Source organism: Polypterus senegalus, chromosome 17, assembly GCF_016835505.1.
Source record: "Polypterus senegalus isolate Bchr_013 chromosome 17, ASM1683550v1, whole genome shotgun sequence".
In the NCBI taxonomy this organism is placed as follows: Eukaryota; Metazoa; Chordata; class Cladistia; order Polypteriformes; family Polypteridae; genus Polypterus; species Polypterus senegalus.
This window is the reverse complement of record NC_053170.1, coordinates 62,696,502-62,715,077: the sequence shown is the minus strand read 5'-3', so window position 1 is coordinate 62,715,077 and position 18,576 is coordinate 62,696,502.

The following is an 18,576-nucleotide window of genomic DNA, read 5'->3' as shown; positions in this document are numbered from 1 at the left end:
TGGCAATGCATCTTCTTAAACTAAATGATAATAAATAAAACTGTGATCATGCATAGTGTCCAAAAGTTAAGAAAGTTTGAGTGTCTCTGATGTTGCTCTTGGACCCCTTGCCATATACAGTACAGTGTTTATCATAAAGCTTCAGTTAGCCCAGGTGTAATCTGTGATAGCTCATTCAAACTAGACAAACAGATAAATTGTGAACTTAAATGAAGTTTTTTCCAGCAGAGACTTTAAGGTAAAGGCTTTTCTTTCTTTCAGTGATCTTGAAAAGGCCATCCAAGCTTTCACAACATCTCATTTGGACTATTGCTGTTCTTTGTATGTAGGTGTTGGTCAGGCCCTGTTATGACGCCTACAACTATTCCACAACTTTGCTGTTCGCTTATTGAGTGGCTCTTGTAAATGTGGCCATATTTCACCAATACTGACCTCACTTCATTGGCTTCTGGTCCGTTTCAGAGTTGATTTTAAAATTCTATTCCTTGTTTTCAAATGTTTGAATGGATCAGCCCCATCTTGCCTCTTGGAACCCCTTGACTTGTATGTGCCAACAAGAGCCCTGTGGTCTACTAGCCCGATGCTCTTAGTTGTGCCAAGGTCGAGGCTGAAGCAAAGGAGGAATCGGGTGTTTGCAGTGGCTGCTCGTTTACTCTGGAATGGCTCCCCTGATTATGTTAGGTCTGCTCCAGCACAGGCCATATTTAAGTCATCATTAAAGTCTTATTTCTTCTTGCTGCCATTTGACCCTGCAAGAGGTTGACATTGTTTGTATATGTTGGCTCACGTACATTCATGATTAGAAATATGTAGGTATGGGTATTTTAAGTTTATCTTTTATGTAATGGTTTGTTATTCTTGCAGTTTTGTGATGTGTACATACAGTATATTTGAACTGCTTCTATTACCCTTCCTTGTACAGCACTTTGGTTCAGTTCTGGCAGCTGTTGTAAATGTGGTTTATAAATACAAATTGCCTTGCCCTGCTTTATATAACACTAGCCAACCCGCAACGTAGCCGCATAATTATCAACATGAACAGTCAACGTGGCTCACAGCTGCATGTGGACTGTAGCACAGACCAAAGCGAGTGAGGATGTGTTTGGTGATGTGTTGCGGGCAGGCACATGAGCACGCAGTGTGCATGCCTCAAGAGCGAGTGTGGACGCGGAAGGAGGGTGAGAGTTGGCAGACGGGGCTCTGTCGTGCGTTCCCCGTGGTCGGGCGACTTGGTCGATTATATATACAGTGGAACCTCGGTTCACGACCATAATTCGTTCCAAAACTCTGGTCGTAAACCGATTTGGTCAAGAACCGAATGCAATTTCCCCCATAGGATTGTATGTAAATACAATTAATCCATTCTAGACCGTGTGAACTGTATGTAAATATATATTTTTTTAAGTTTTTAAGCACAAATATAGTTAATACCATAGAATGCACAGCGGCATCTATACTAATAAAAGGCAAAGCCCTCACTGACTCCCTCACTCACTCACTGACTCACTGACTCATCACTAATTCTCCAACTTCTCGTGTAGGTAGAAGGCTGAAATTTGGCAGGCTCATTCCTTACAGCTTACTTACAAAAGTTGGGCAGGTTTCATTTCAAAATTCTACGCCTACTGGTCATAACTGGAACCTATTTTTTCGTCCATATACTATAATAGACGTCTGTTCGATGGCCGTAGGAGGCGTAGTACCTGCCCATATAAGGCCGTCCGTCAGCAGCAATCCAATAGAAACACTGCCGCTAAATATTCACGGGTGAAGGACTGTGCTTATGCAGACGAAGATGAGATGGTCAGGGTGGTGTTTGGCACAAACTCAGCAAAACTGCGAAACAAACTTTTAAGTGCCGGGCCTTAGCTAACATTAAATACAGCCATGGACATCGCACGAGATGGCACTAGCACAGCTGGGAACCTTCGATGAATGTACAGCGAGCGGCTCACGTGAACTGACGCAGTGCACAGACAAGAAGCAACAGTTCCAAAGAGTGCTGAACAAAAACCGAATTACACAACTGCGGAAACAAAGCACGGTGTGAACCATAAGTTTAAATTAAGTTTATAGACACACTCCCACTGCCGTTTGTCATGCCTACGACGAGTATGGTATTCGCAAGATACAAGTTTAATGAGAAGACACGAGGTATAAACGAGACTTTGGATCACTTTGTTGCGGAGTTAAAATTGCTGTAGCAAGAAACTTTGAAGTGCCGGGTCTTAGCTAACATTAAATAAAGTGGTGGACATCACGAGATCGCACAAGCACAGCTGAGAAGCTTCGATGCATGTACTCCGAGTGGCTCACGTCAGCTGACTTTTCAGGACTGGAAAAGATTTAATTAAGTTCATACACACGCTACCGCTAAATATTCACAGGCAATTTCCACAACTTACTACCGGCAATGCCTGTTGAAAATCTTACATTCACGAGTTCCGATTTGGGTGGTGAACACTTCGATGAATGAAACCTGTTATCTTTACAACGGTTGACAAACACGGAATAAACTTGAACACAACACGTCCTCCAAATACAAACCTGATTGAAAGAAATAATGCTAATCAAATCCTTGATGACAGCAACACTCATAACGGTCACAAGACTATTACATTGACAATCCTGTTACGTTATTTTTAAAATGTTTCCTTTTCTTAGCACAAGCACAGCTGAGAAGCTTCGATGCATGTACTCCATAACGCGTTAAAAAATAACGCATTTAATCACACTTTGCATTTTAAGAAAAGGGTAACTTTTATCAATGCATGATTTCCTGGTACATCAATTACATTGATGCACACATCAGAGCTACAACAATGTAAGAGTCGGAAGAAAGCACGTTGCTAGCACTGATCGGAGGCAAATTTCATTTCAAAAGACTACCCGACGAAAGCCTTGACAAAAGCGTGGTTTGGTGCAAACTGTGCAAAAAGGAGTTTGCATACCACCGACGCACTTCAACTTTACGGTACCATCTAAATGCAAAACATGTTACAGCGAGCACAGAAACTGTGTATGCTGTTAGCACTAGCAGTACGGGTTTGAGTACCAACAAAAGGTGTCGGCAGCCCAAACCTCATGAAATTGACTGGCTTCAGGACCAAAATTAGTCAACATAGGTCAAACTTACAAATTCTCTCGCAAAATACATTGCTTTGGACTGTAGACCACTAACAGTGGTGGAAGATAGGGGGTTAGAAAATGTGCTACAGTTAGCGTATTTCAAGTAAAATTCAACAGCTTTATGACATTGAAAAGCAAGCAAATTACATGCATTACAGAAAGCGGACTTTGTGGCTCTTACTGGGGATCATTGGACTTCCGTGACCGTTAGTAATTCTAATTACATCTAATTACAAAATGTTCAATGATCACACTGTTTTAGCCTAATGTACAAAATAATTTTGGCTAATGTTACTCAGAGTTTAAAGATTAAGTTGGTCAAATTACCTTTTATGTTTCTGACTTATTTTTTTAAGAAGAAAAACTGCACTTTAATGTTGAAATTTTTGTTATTATTATTTAAAGACAATACCATTCTGAAAATATACTTAAAGTACTTAAAATACCACTTTTTTTTTAAGTCTGCCCAATTTTAGCCAGGGATCATATTTTTGGTTCTGTTTTGAAATGAAATGCAGTTTAAATGCATTTTTTTTTTCAGAAATTAAAACAGCTAGAGTTTACAATATTCCTGTCCATGTCTATTATTTGATTCTATCGCCCACTAAAACCCTTTTAAATTAAAAAACAGCATTTGCGATTTGGGGCAAATTTACATGTGTGCTTACATTCGATTAATGAAGATTAATTAATTACACAGCCTCTAAATAATTAGATTAATTTTTTTAATCGAGTCGCACTGCTAATATATATATAAGTAGATATGTGTATATATATGTGTGTGTATATGTATGTGTGTATATATACGAGTTATATAAGTGTATATATATGTATCTATATACAGTATATGTGTATGTGTGTATATATATGTTTATATGTGTGTGTGTGTATATATATATATATATATATATATATATATATATATGCCAGCAACACTCATGACAATGACAGTACAATTACAATGTCAATCATGTTACGTTATTATTAAAATGTTTCCTTTTCTTTTTCATAACTTCTTTAACACAGTGCTTCTCCACTGCGAAGTGCGGGTATTTTGCTAGTAGTAAACTAAATGTAAAAACATTGAATAACACTAAGAAAACCTTGAACAACAGAGAAAACTAACACTGCAAGAGTTCCCGCAATAGCGCTACGAACCGCCCGCTAAAAACACTTTTTTTTTTTTAATGAGTTCTAAGCACAGGGAAAAAAATGAACATTTGAAAAATCCGTAATTTAATAAACAACCAAGAAAAGTAACATTGCAACAATGCACGCACGCGCCTGTGTGTGTGTCTCTCGTGTGTGTGTGTGTGTGTGTGTGTGTTTGTGTCTCTCGTGTGTGTGTGTGTGTGTGTGTCTCTCTCATGTGGACTGTAGCACAGACGAAAGCGACTGAGGCTGTGTTTGGTTAGTTGTTGCGTGCAGGCACATGAGCAGGCAGTGTGCATGCCTCGAGAGCGACGCTGGACGCGGGAGGACGGTTACAGTTGGTGGGCGGGGCTCTCTGTTTTGCTTGCGCTCAGTGTCTTGCGTGCCCTTAGTGAATTATATATATAGATTTGGGATTAATAAAGTATCTATCTATCTATCTATCTATCTATCTATCTATCTATTTTAATACATAACACTATGAAGTGCAGATCTGAGACAATGGACTGTAAAGATGAAGTTGGTTTGCAGCATTTATTACAAAAAAGTTAAAGAATATATAAAATAAAGAACAAGAATTGTAGGTTTTAACTGAACAATAAGGGACATGTATGTTTGTTACATTTTCTCACAAAACAGTCATTTTCCTTTTTCCTTTCACGTTTTTCTAAAAACAGATGCATGTCTTCCATATGTGAAAAAAGGATGATGAAGGGTCTAAAGACATATTTCCTCTCCTCTTCTTCTGGAAATTCAGCTAGCAAATCCAATTTCTGAAGGGCCTCCTCAATGTCGTCTTTGTCCTTTGACAGTAATGCAGCGAGTGAGACTCGCCCCCTGAACACAGAAATGTTCTCAGCCTCGGTAAAATGCTGAAGGATTCCCTGTTGCTGTAATACGTTTTACTAAAAAAAAAAAGAAGAAAGAATATTATTTTCATGGTCATCATAAAGCTTATAGCCTTTTCCTCCACATTTACAAGGAATGTAAGGAAAGTAAAAAAAATAAGGTAAGTATATATAATTTGTTATACATTATTAACATTACTGCTTTTGATCACAGATTGTACAAGTCTTCAATGTTTCTTACCATACACTATTATTAACATATACAGCACACAATGCATTTCAAATGTTTTGAGGCCATTAAGAGTTGTACCAGCACTCCAGTTTGTCAGAAGATGTAAAACAGGCTTTTAGTCTTTTGGGCTTTGACTCCTACTGCTTAACGATTAACAGTCGGCATCTGAGACGAGCATGAAGTCTTTTTATACGTTGTATTCACTACACCACAGGCATTGTAAGCCAGCATCAACAAAATGTAATTCATCTTTCTTATGGAAGTTTCTAAAATGCTGTGCCTGTAGCTGCTCATCAGTGCCCTGTGCTGGATGTTGGCGAAGGGAGGCTGACGTTTCTTCTAAAAGATCTGAAACCTGCAGAACGCAGTGCTATGGAGCAGAATAGCAAGACATTTTTTTTTTCATTTCAGATGTAGTGCAAGTCTTTACTCTTCTCATTAATGGCTCAATAAAGTCTAAACCTGAAAACAGAGAAAATAATATTTACCTAAGGAAATGTTAAAAAAGAACCAAAGGAATAAGCACAATAAATGACCCTGTCCTGGCTGTCCATTATTTCTGTACCTTCTCATTTTTTGTTTGGTTCTTGGCCTTCATTTAGGAGAGCGTTTGCTCGCTCAGTCCGATGTGAGCAGTTACTTCAGTGATTTCAAAAAGAAGCACTAAGTTTATAATGGGAAACATTTTGACTATTTGTCTTTGATTTATAATATGGCTAAGTATATTTGCCACATTACCGCAGAAGTGAATAAAAGTTAGTAAAGGAAATTTAAATGTCATTTACCCCTTGGTGCTGGAGTTCTCAAGTAACCTTCTACACCAACACTTCCTCAAAGCTGGCATGTCATTCTAAAGAGGACTGAGCAGAGTCACGTTGTTAAAAGGAGTTTAATGTTACAAAAATATTTATGCAAACCATTATAAGCATACATTTAAAATATCTGGATTATGAAAGGTAGGCATTTCTGGAACTTCAAAACCACTATGAATAAATAAAATAAAAAAAAAACAAATATTCATCCATCCATTATCCAACCTGCTATATCCTAACTACAGGTTCCCGGGGGTCTGCTGGAGCCAATCCCAGCCAACACAGGGTGCAAGGCAGGAAACAAACCCTGGGCAGGGCGCCAGCCCACTGCAGGGCGCGCACACACACACTGGGGAGGCCCTAATACAAGGAGTAAAAAAAAATTAAAGAAAAATATGAAATACTGACATATAGTAAACTGTTGACAATGACTTTTAAACAAAAACAACAATGGAATTGGCCACTGGTGACACACCCTGTGTTACAGCTGTAAATAGTAAAACCTGCCAAACAACGGAAAACGCTCATCTTTTTAAACTGTATTTAAAAAAGTTCCAGTTCAGAAATCTAAACGTCAGTATTGTTTGCAAGCGCACACTCCTGGCATACATACATACATACATACATACACTACCTGCATACTTGACAATGTGGCCTTCGTGACTCTGAGGGCAGGCAGCAGGATGCTGTAGTCTCTTTGCTTTTTACGAAGAGGGCACTTGGATTCATTTGGATATTTAATCGATGTAATCAAAGTTGTTTTTATATTCTCTGCCTTTATGGAGAAATGTGACTGTGGAAATCAAGACAAAAATAATATGTAATACTAATTTGGCAGAAAGCACTAATGCGCTTTTATAAATAGCTAACTTAACTACAGAAAAATCATGTTAATAAGATATTTAACAAACGTTAATGACGACGATAAACATAAATACCTTTCATATTGTACACTAACATTGCAGATTCTCTACATAACATCTCATAAATAAGTGAAAAAGTTAATACTGATGAAATAATATGGCAAATATTAAAAAGAAGTAATATAAGAGGTAAATTAAAACGATATGCTTAAAATAGGATAGGTCAGTAATGACGATAAACAGAGAACACTTGGATTCGCTATACAGTATATAATCGTACATCTCATTAATTTTGTTTAATGGATCTAAAGTTTCTTTAAATATACTGAGCCTTTTATTCTGTGAGTCCATACCTGCTTCTGCTGTGCCATTGTTCCGTGTCGGAAAACGTTTTCAGCTCCTTTTCTTTTTCGAACTGTAAAAACTGTACAGCAGCTCTTCACCTTCTCTTTCTATGGACTGTGGAAGGCCGAGTCTGTGACCTGCAGCGGACCCTTCTCGAAAGGCCGGGGAGGGAGCCCATCCAGAGCATTACCTTCCCCATAGCACTAGGTGGCAGCCCCCCGGTTAGCGGTCCCTCGCTCTCCTGCAGGGTTCCATGAGCGCTGGAGTTTGACGTGGCCCGGGTGGGTTCTGTGGGTGCTGCAGCACTTCTGGGTGCTTTATAAAAGGGTGTGACCGCCACTACTCAGGATGCCAGAGTCGGGAGGAAGGGGACGAAGCTCGAATGGAGGACGGGCTGAGAGAAGGGGCTGTTTGTGTTTTACCATGCTGGGGCTCTAGTGTTGCTGTGGGGAGCAGAGAAAAGCGCTTCCCGACTCTAAAGAAAACCTTGTGCTGTGCGGTGAAACTTGTGTCCAGCCTGTCTGTGTCAGGGTTATGGTGGCTCTCAACATCTACAAACGTATTTTGAATAAAGCCTTTCCATCTGGAGTCACTTCTTCCAGGTTAGTACTTTTGATCATGACTTTGAATTGGGTGCCATATTGGTGGTCCGTATTGAAGGGGTCCGCAGAGTGATTTGCTAAGCTGTCCAAGTGTTACAGAAGGAAATGATTTTGTGCCTGAGAATTGTAGGTATTATCTCAAAGTAGTGGACTGCTCAGAAGTGAGCTTTTATTTAAGACTCAAAAAGCATCTTCTGGCCTGGCTCTTGTAGAGCACATCAACATTATTATGTTTTTATTTAAGAATGGCGTTTCCAAATGAAAATACCTTCTTCCACACATTTGTTTTCTCATCATTTACGAAAGGATCACTATCCCCAGTAAAATCACTGAAAACGCATATAATGTAGCCACAGTGTGAAAACAGGAAGAGGAATTGTACTCCACTCCAGACTTTAATTTGCCAATTGCATGTACTTATGGAGAGCAGCAGCAGCAGCAAATAGAGAACACAAACAAAAAAAGAAATACATGGCATTGTTTAGATAGACCACGGGTGTCAAACTCCGGCCTGCGGGTTTTCATTCTAACCATCTTCTTCATCAGTGACCAGCATTTTCCTCTAATTAACTTGAATCAGGCCCCTTTGTTGTTTCTTTTTCCTTAATTAGCAGCCAAATAATAATAAGACAGACATGTCCAAAGTATATCGTATCACTCCAAATATAATTCACCCCCAAAATCACCTTTTTCTGGCTTTGCAGTTTTTATTTTATTTTATACTAGCCATGGTACTTGTCAAAAACAGGTAATAGAATAATTAAAAAAATATTTGCTATCTCCTGCCCGAAGGGTACTTTCAGAGCCTTTTCTCTGTATCTGCGCGTGTCTGAGCCTCTCTTCACCAGCACTCCTTATCTGAAGCGGTTCCAGTAAAGCCTGCTTCTTGGACTGGAATTATGTTCGAGGTGCCTTTATCGTCTCCTGTCTCGTTTTATACTTTCTATCTTTGAAGGCAAATCTCTCAGCGTGCTTCTTTACTCCTCCTTGTGCATCTCACACTCGTACTTCCTTTGGCGCCAAAGCCAAACTGACCAATTAGACTTGCTCTGAGGGACTATTACCTATCAATAGCGCCTGACAACCCCGACTCTCTTGATTCACTGACCCAAAGTCTTGCTTGTGTTTCTGAAAGGATGAGTAGTAATTTTTTCAAACTAAATAAGGAGAAAACAGAAATTTTAGTGATTGGCAAAAATAGATATTATGAGGTTATTGGAAACAAACTTGATGCATTAGAATTAAAAGTCAAGAGAAAGAGTTTAGCGGTAATTATTGACTCTGAATTTTAAAATCACATATTAGTCAGATTACTAGGACAGCATTTTTTCTCTTAAGAAATATAGCAAAATTTAGACCTCTTATATCATTGAAAGATGCTGAGAAATTAATTCACGCTTTTGTTTTCAGTAGACTAGATTACTGTAACGCACACCTCTCAGGACTACCCAAAAAAGACATCAATTGGTTACAATGAGTGCAGTATGTAGCTGCCAGATACTTAACTCGGAAAAGAAAATTCGAGCACATCTCTCCAGTTTTGATGTCACTACAATGGTTACCTGTGTCATTCAGAATTGACTTTAAAATAGTGCTAATGGTTTACAAAGCCTTAAATAATCTCGCTCCATCCTATATTTCAGAATGTCTTTTACCTTACACTCCAAATCGTAACCTCAGATCTTCAAATGAGTGTCTTGCTTATTATTCCAAGAGCTAAACTTAAAAGAAGTGGTGAGGCAGCCTTCTGCTGTTATGCACCTAAAATCTCAAATACCTTACCAATAGGAATTCGCCAGGCTAATGTGGTGGAGCACTTTAAAAAACTGCTAAAAATACATTCAACGTGGCTGTCTCATAGCTTCATTTTAGTTTAATCCTGATGCTCTGTATATTCAATTAATTATCAATATCATTCCTGGTGGCTCCAAAATCTCTCTCTGCTTGAACATCAGCAGGTTGAACGTCTCTGTAATGGCCAGGATGCTCCTTCTGTCTTTTAATGTACAGGCTGTTGTCTCATCCAGGTGCAGTTAAGAGTTTGCAGAAAATTTTGCCTTCTCAGATTCTTGACTTGGATTCTATTAAACAATGAGTGGATGGATGCTTAAGTCTGATGTTTTTTTTTTATCAGAAAATAACACATGAAATCAAGGCATTTACTGTTTTCAGCTTTATAGCAAAGGTGAGCACAACTCGATAGACTCTTATTTCTATAAAACCTACTGATTTCTAGTATATAAATGTATAAGTTTGTCCTATCAATGAGAGGTAGGGCCACCCAAGGCAAACGGGTCCTAGGTGAGGGATGAGACAAAGAGCGGTTCAACAAACCTACAATGATGAGCAAAACCTTTGGACGACGTTTTCCTTTGCCCGGACGCGGGTCACCGGGGCCCCCTCTGGAGCCAGGCCTGGAGGTGGGGCTCGATGGCGAGCGCCTGGTGGCCGGGCCTGCACCCATGGGGCTCAGCCGGGCACAGCCCGAAGAGGTAACGTGGGTCCTCCTTCCCATGGGCTCACCACCTATGGAAGGGGCCAAGGAGGTTGGGTGCAGTGTGAGTTGGGTGGTGGCCGGAGGCGGGGACCTTGGCGGTCTGATCCTCGGCTACAGAAACTGGCTCTTGGGACGTGGAATGTCACCTCTCTGAAGGGGAAGGAGCCTGAGCTAGTGTGCGAGGTCGAGAGGTTCCGGCTAGATATAGTCGGACTCACCTCGATGCACAGCTTGGACTCTGGAACCAATCTCCTTGACAGAGGCTGGACTCTCTACCACTCTGGAGTTGCCCCCGGTGAGAGGCGCATGAGCAGGTGTGGGCATACTTATTGCTCCCCGACTTGGAGCCTGTGCATTGGGGTTTACCCCGGTGGACGAGAGGGTGGCCTCCCTCTGCCTTCAGGTGGGGGGAAGGGTCCTGACTGTTGTTTGTGCATATGCACCGAACAGCAGTTTGGAGTATCCACCCTTTTTGGAGTCTCTGGAGGGGGTGCTAGAGGGCGTACCTTCTGGGGACTCTCTCGCTCACATGGGCAATGACAGTGAGACCTGGAAGGGCGTGATTGGGAGGAATGGCCTCTCCGATCTGAACCTGAGCGGTGTTTTGTTATTGGACTTCTGTGCTCGTCATGGATTGTCCATAACGAACACCATGTTCAAGCGTTGGGGTGTTCATATGTGTACTTGGACACCCTAGGCCTCAGTTCGATGATCGACTTTGTGGTTGTGTCATCGGACTTGCGGCCATATGTCTTGGACACTCGGGTGAAGAGAGGGGCGGAGCTGTCAACTGATCACCACCTGGTGGTGAGTTGGCTTCGATGGTGGGGGAAGATGCCGGTCAGACCTGGTAGGCCCAAACGTGTTGTGAGGGTCTGCTGGGAATGGCTGGCAGAGTTTCCTGTCAGAAGTAGCTTCAACTCCCACCTTTGGCAGAACTTCGACCACATCCCGAGGGATGTGGGGACATTGATTCCGAATGGGCCATGTTCCGTGCCTCTATTGTTGAGGCGGCTGACCGGAGCTGTGGCCGCAAGGTGGTCGGTGCCTGTCGTGGCGGCAATCCCCGAACCCGTTGGTGGACACCGGCGGTGAGGGATGCCGTCAAGCTGAAGAAGGAGTCCTATAGGACCTTTTTGTCCTGTGGGTCTCTGAAGGCAGCTGATAGGTACCGGCAGGCCAAGCGGAATGCGGCTTCAGTGGATGCTGAGGCAAAAACTCGGGCATGGGAGGAGTTTGGGGAGGCCATGGAGAACGATTTTCGGACAGCTTCGAGGAGATTCTGGTCCACCGTCCGGCGTCTCAGGAGGGGGAAGCAGTGCAGTGTCAACACCGTATATAGTGGGGATGGTGCGCTGCTGACCTCACTTCGGACGTTGTGGGTCGGTGGGGGGAGTACTTCGAAGACCTCCTCAATCCCACTAACATGCCTTCCAATGAGGAAGCAGAGCCTGGGGACTCTGAGGTGGGCTCTCCCATCTCTGGGACTGAAGTCACCGAGGTGGTCAAAAAACTCCTTGGTGGCAGGGCCCCGGGGTGGATGAGATAGGCCTGGAGTTCCTCAAGGCTCTGGATGTTGTAGGACTGTCTTGGTTGACACGTCTCTGCAACATCGCATGGACATCGGGGACAGTGCCTCTGGATTGGCAGACCGGGGTGGTGGTCCCCCTCTTTAAAAAGGGGGACCGGAGGATGTGTTCCAACTACAGAGGGATCACATTTCTCAGCCTCCCTGGAAAAGTCTATTCGGGGGTTCTAGAGAGGAGGGTCCATCGGATAGTCGAACCTCGGATTCAGGAGGAACAGTGTGGTTTTCGCCCTGGTCGCGGAACAGTGGACCAACTCTACACCCTTAGCAGAATCCTGGAGGGTGCATGGGAGTTTGCCCAACCAGTCTACATGTGTTTTGTGGACTTGGAAAAGGCGTTTGACTGTGTCCCTCGGGGAATCCTGTGGGGGGTGCTCCGAGAGTATGGGGTACTAACCCCCTGATAAGGGCTGTTCGGTCCCTATACAATCGGTGTCAGAGCTTGGTCCGCATTGCCAGGAGTAACTCGAGCCCGTCTCCAGTGAGGGTTGAAATCTGCCAGGGCTGCCCTTTGTCACCGATTCTGTTCATAACTTTTATGGACAGAATTTCTAGATGCAGCCAGGGTGTTGAAGGGGTCCGGTTTGGTGGACTCAGGATTGGGTCACTGCTTTTTGCAGATGATGTTGTCCTGTTTGCTTCATCAGGTCGTGATCTTCAGCTCTCTCTGGAGCGGTTTGCAGCTGAGTGTGAAGCGGCTGGGATGAGAATCAGCACCTCCAAATCTGAGAGCATGGTACTCAGCCGGAAAAGGGTGGAGTGCTCAGGGTTGGGGGAGAGATCCTGCCCCAAGTGGAGGAGTTCAAGTATATTGGGGTCTTGTTCATGAGTGAGGGAAGAATGGAGTGTGAGATCGACAGGCGGATCGGTGCGGCATCCCCAATGATGCAAGCTCTGCATCGGTCTGTCGTGGTGAAAAAAGAGCTGAGCCATAAGGCACAGCTCTCAATTAACCAGTCGATCTACGTTCCTACCCTCACCTGTGGTCATGAGCTATGGGTAGTGACCGAAAGAACGAGATTGGGAATACAAGCGGCTGAAATGAGTTTCCTCTGCAGGGTGTCTGGGCTTTCCCTTAAAAATAGGGTGAGAAGCTCAGTCATCCGGGAGGGGCTCAGAGTAGAGCCGCTGCTCCTCCATATCGAGAGGAGTCAGATGAGGTGGCTCGGGCATCTGATCAGGATGCCTTCTGGACGCCTCCCTGGTGAGGTGTTCCGGGCACGTTCAACCGGGAGGAGGCCCCGGGGAAGACCCAGGACACGCTGGAGGGACTATGTCTCCCCGCTGGCCTGGGAAAGCCTTGGGATTTCTCCCGGAAGAGCTGGAAGAAGTGGCTGGGGAGAGGGAAGTCTGGGCCTCTCTGCTCAAGCTGCTGCCCCTGCAACCCGACCCCGGATAAGCGGAAGAGGATGGATATCAATGAGAGGTTTAACGCCAGTAGTAAAATACAAGCACATCACTTGGCCACCTTCTTTTGATGTTTCCTGCGTGTTTCTACTTCCACTTGCATGTAAGACTGAATTCCAGATGCACCTTGTGGTTCACAGAAGAGTAATTGAAAAAAGCCAGCAAGCAGAAAATTAACAAAAATGCCAAACTTATTAAATCAGAGGAATCAAACAGAATGCTTTGGGCAAAATGAACAATAAGCTCCATATTAAAAAAAAGATAATGAAACAGGCAAAGCAGAGCTGTTACAACAGCGCATTATATGTGTTCGGACTGATGAATTTTTATAACAGAGAATTTCCAATTTCACGAGCAATGCGGTACTCATTTCCAAATGTCGTGATCTAAGTTGTGTTTTCATTTTTTGCAGTTCTTCCTTGGTGTTTAAAGGTAACCAAGGAACCAATTTGGGGGTTTGGAAAGCCATGGAACACAACGGGTTCTTTTATTTTATATGTTGACACATTTGTAGCTGCATTTACCCAAAATTACCAATGTTTTGCAGCTTTAGTTTGGGATTCATGGAATTCAGCAATAGGTTAACAAATTGAAATGATTCCACAGACAAAATATCTTCGTCTTTTGAGTAAAACAGTTCACACAAAAATAGAGAAAATTTTGATATAGCAAAACAGAAAAGTTCTTTTTGAGAAAAGTTATACTTAAAGCTTATACAGTGCATCCGGAAAGTATTCACAGCACATCACTTTTTCCACATTTTGTTATGTTACAGCCTTATTCCAAAATGGATTTAATTCTTTTTTTTCCTCAGAATTCTACACACAACACCTCATAATGATGTGAAAAAAGTTTACTTGAGAGCTTTGCAAATTTATTAAAAATAATAAAACTGAGAAATCACATGTAAGTATTCACGGCCTTTGCCATGAAGCTCAAAATTGAGCTCAGGTGCATCCTGTTTCCCCTGATCATCCTTGAGATGTTTCTGCAGCTTAATTGGAGTCCCCCTGTGGTAAATTCAGTTGATTGGACATGATTTGGAAAGGCACACCTGTCTATTGTAGCAGTAGGGGGCACTATTGTTCCCTTGAACCCTCAGGTACCACGCCAAACACCAGGTAAAAGTGCTACAATAATTATTTTTATTATAATAATGTGCACTAAGCACCTTCCACCCCACACTACTAATAAATAAACACAATACTCCAATAATAAATCAATCCTCCACTCCCAGACGTGTTGCCCTCCTACCACCCAGCTCAGCTTTCCGTCTGGGAGCTCCCACAGCCCTTTCATATTTCCTGACCCGGAAGTGTTCCCAATCCCCAGTCCATGTGATCCTGTATCACTTCCGGGTCAGGTAAAAAGTTCTTTTCTTCACCCCGGAAGCCCGTCACTCTTCCTTTGATGGACTTCCTGGTTACAGGGCACAAATAAGTCTTCGGTCTTTTCTGCAGCTCCCTCATGCAGCCCCTGTGGTTTTCAGCAGGGTCGTGTATAAAAACTACATAGTCCATGACTCCCTGCTGGTCTTCGGGGCACCTCCATACTGCAGGGAGGGCTCCATATGGTGGTTTGGGGGACTTGGCCAGGATAAACTGCCAGACATAGTCCACACTATATAAGGTCCCACCGTTGACAGTAATGTCAGAGCACAAACCAAGCATGAAGTCAAAGGAATTGTTTGTAGACGTCCGAGACAGGATTGTCTCGAGGCACAAATCTGGGGAAGGTTACAGAAAAATTTCTGCTGCTTTGAAGGTCCCAATGAGCACAGTGGCCTCCATCATCCATAAGTGGAAGAAGTTCGAAACCACCAGGACTCTTCCTACAGCTGGCCGCCCATCTAAACTGAGCGATTGGGGGAGAAGGGCCTTAGTCAGGGAGGTGACCAAGAACCCGATGGTCACTCTGTCAGAGCTCCAGAGGTCCTCTGTGGAGAGAAGAGAACCTTCCAGAAGGACGACCATCTCTGCAGCAATCCACCAATCAGGCCTGTATGGTAGAGTGGCCAGGACGGAAGCCACCCCTTAGTAAAAGGCACATGGCAGCCCGCCTGGAGTTTGCCAAAAGGCACCTGAAGGACTCTCAGACCATGAGAAACAAAATTCTCTGGTCTGATGAGACAAAGATTGAACTCTTTGGTGTGAATGCCAGGCGTCACGTTTGGAGGAAACCAAGCACCACTCATCAGCAGGCCAATACCATCCCTACAGTGAAGCATGGTGGTGGCAGCATCATGCTGTGGGGTTGTTTTTCAGTGGCAGGAACTGGAAGACTAGTCAGGATAAAGGGAAAGATGACTGCAGCAATGTCCAGAGACATCCTGGATGAAAACCTGCTCCAGAGCGCTCTTGACCTCAGACTGGGGCGACGGTTCATCTTTCAGCAGGACAACGACCCTAAGCACACAGCCAAGATATCAAAGGAGTGGCTTCAGGACAACTCTGTGAATGTCCTTGAGTGGCCCAGCCAGAGCCCAGACTTGAATCCGAATGAACATCTCTGGAGAGATCTTAAAATGGCTGTGCACCGACGCTTCCCATCCAACCTGATGGAACTTGAGAGGTGCTGCAAAGAGGAATGGGCGAAACTGGCGAAGGATAGGTGTGCCAAGCTTGTGGGATCATATTCAGAAAGACTTGAGGCTGTAATTGCTGCCAAAGGTACATTGACATAGTATTGAGCAAAGGCTGTGAATACTTATGTACATGTGATTTCTCAGTTTTTTTATTTTTAATAAATTTGCAAAAACCTCAAGTAAACTTTTTTCACATTGTCATTATGGGGTGTTGTGTGTAGAATTCTGAGGAAAAAAATTAATTAAATCCATTTTGGAATAAGGCTGTAACATAACAAAATGTGGAAAAAGTGATGCGCTGTGAATACTTTCCGGATGCACTGTACATCTTTTTCATTCTTTAAGTTAACTTATACAGTTGAACCTTTTCGAAACGGTCAGAAAACCGTATGCTTGTCCCATTTTGATGCTGTAAATGGGTCGTTGAGCCCCTGCTAGCCATGTGACGTGTTCTAAACAACAGCTGACTCAAATAACACCCCGCATGGCTGATTCTACCAGGAAGGGTCTCTCTCATATTAACTTGCAGGGGGTAAAATCTCTACCGTATTCTATAGAAGTCAAGTAAACGCTATATGGATTTAGCTTTAAACATTAACTTTCTAAGATTGGCTCTTACATTCTTAATAATGTTAAAAAAATATATTCATTTTGTCTCTGTGCCATTCAGTGTGCGACATATTTGCCAGCATTTTGTTTGGTCTGGTCGCTTGACAAGTGGGCACATGTGGCAGTGACATCACCAGGTCAAAGGTATAAAGGTCAGTATCATGAATTACCCGAGTGTCCAATAAATGGTTTGCAGCTTCCTCATTACTTTTTTCAATCTCATTTTTGGACATGAACCTTTTGTTAATTGACTCCGGCTTTCATCGTACATTTTAGCTGTGGTTATTTTGGTTTTCGACGCCTCTGCTACTCCCTTTAAATGATGATTGTGGCTTCATGTCCTGGGCTTGTTGTTTCCTACATTATTGTCTTTTGCCTGTTAATAAAATCATGACCTGTTTCCTGATTATATTCTTAATTACATACTGCTGCTGTTCAGTGGAGTCAATACAACAAAGGCAATGCAGTCTAAATAAAACACAGAAGATTTCAGTTTATTTTTATATGGTGCTCTTCTCAAAAGGCAAACACAATGGATACTGAAAGTCTACACACCAAAACTGAAACTTCAGCATGTCAGTCAGTCGGTTGATCAGTCAGTCTCCAACCCGCTATATCCTAATACAGGGTCAGCATTTAGTGACTTAAAACCTGAAGCCAATGCAAATCATATCATTTTTCCATAAAAAATAAATGATAAACAAATCTGTTACTTTTAGAAACAAACTCCCTATAATAATATTTTTTTTACATTTGTATAGTGCTTTTCTCACTAAACAAAGCACTTTTCATAGTGAGTGGGGAGCCACTTTTACCTCCACTAATGTAAAGCATCCACCTGGATGATGCAATGGCAGCCATTAGCTGTTAGGTGGTGAAGGGGTGAGAGACAGTTAGCCAATTAGAGATGGGGATTATTAGGGGTGCAGTACTCAGAGCCTGGTACTTCAACAGGTTGGTGGCACCCTGAAGGAGAAAGCCGAAAGCAGAGATGGTGAAAATGAGGGGGAAAAAAGGTAAAGAAATGGGAATGAAAAGGATATGGGTGTTAAACATTCCCTAAAAGCAACACGCCATTTGCAGTGGCCAACAAAAGTGATCTGTGATTGGCCAGGACATTGGGATACACCCCACTCCTTACGAAGCATGCCCAGGAATCTTTATGACCACAGAGTGTCAGGACCTCGGTTCTATGTCTGTATCTGAAGGATGACAATATTTTTACAGCAAGGGACACTGGGATCCTTACGGACCTCACCAACACCTCTTTCAGCAGCAACCCAAGCTTTTCGTAGATGGTCTCCCTTCTGGCCTGCCCTAACAGTTCTTAGTTTCAGGTGCATGACCTGTACTGGTGTTTGTGGTATGGCTGCTTGCTATGTTACCCAAGTGTGCACAGCCTTTATCTCATATCTTGTGGAAGCCCCATGTGCTTTGATTATAGTTCATACTGGGATCGGTCAACTCACGTCATCAGTTTAGTGAGGGACTAATCGCATGCACAGCCCCCTTTAAATTCATCCATTGATGTTTTCTATAGGATTGAGGTTAGGGTATCAACTAAGCAATTCCAGGACGTTGAGCTTCCATTTTTTTAAATCATCCTTTGGACGTGTGTCTTATAGTGTTGTCACTTTGAGGGGTGTCAATCTTCAACGTTTGCTTTCTGTCAGATTACAACTTATTTCATACTCCAATGACATGATATTTATTTTCTCTTCTGCCCTGAACATGGCCTGTGTCCCCTGTGAAAAGATGGCCAGCACCACCTCCATGCTTTGAGGTGTTCTTTGCCTGATCATATGTGTTGGTGTCACATAAACTCTATGTGCTCCCGTTAGACCAGATCATCTCAAAGCACAAGGTGAACTACCGCAGTTCTGATATACTGCTTTACTTATCCATAGA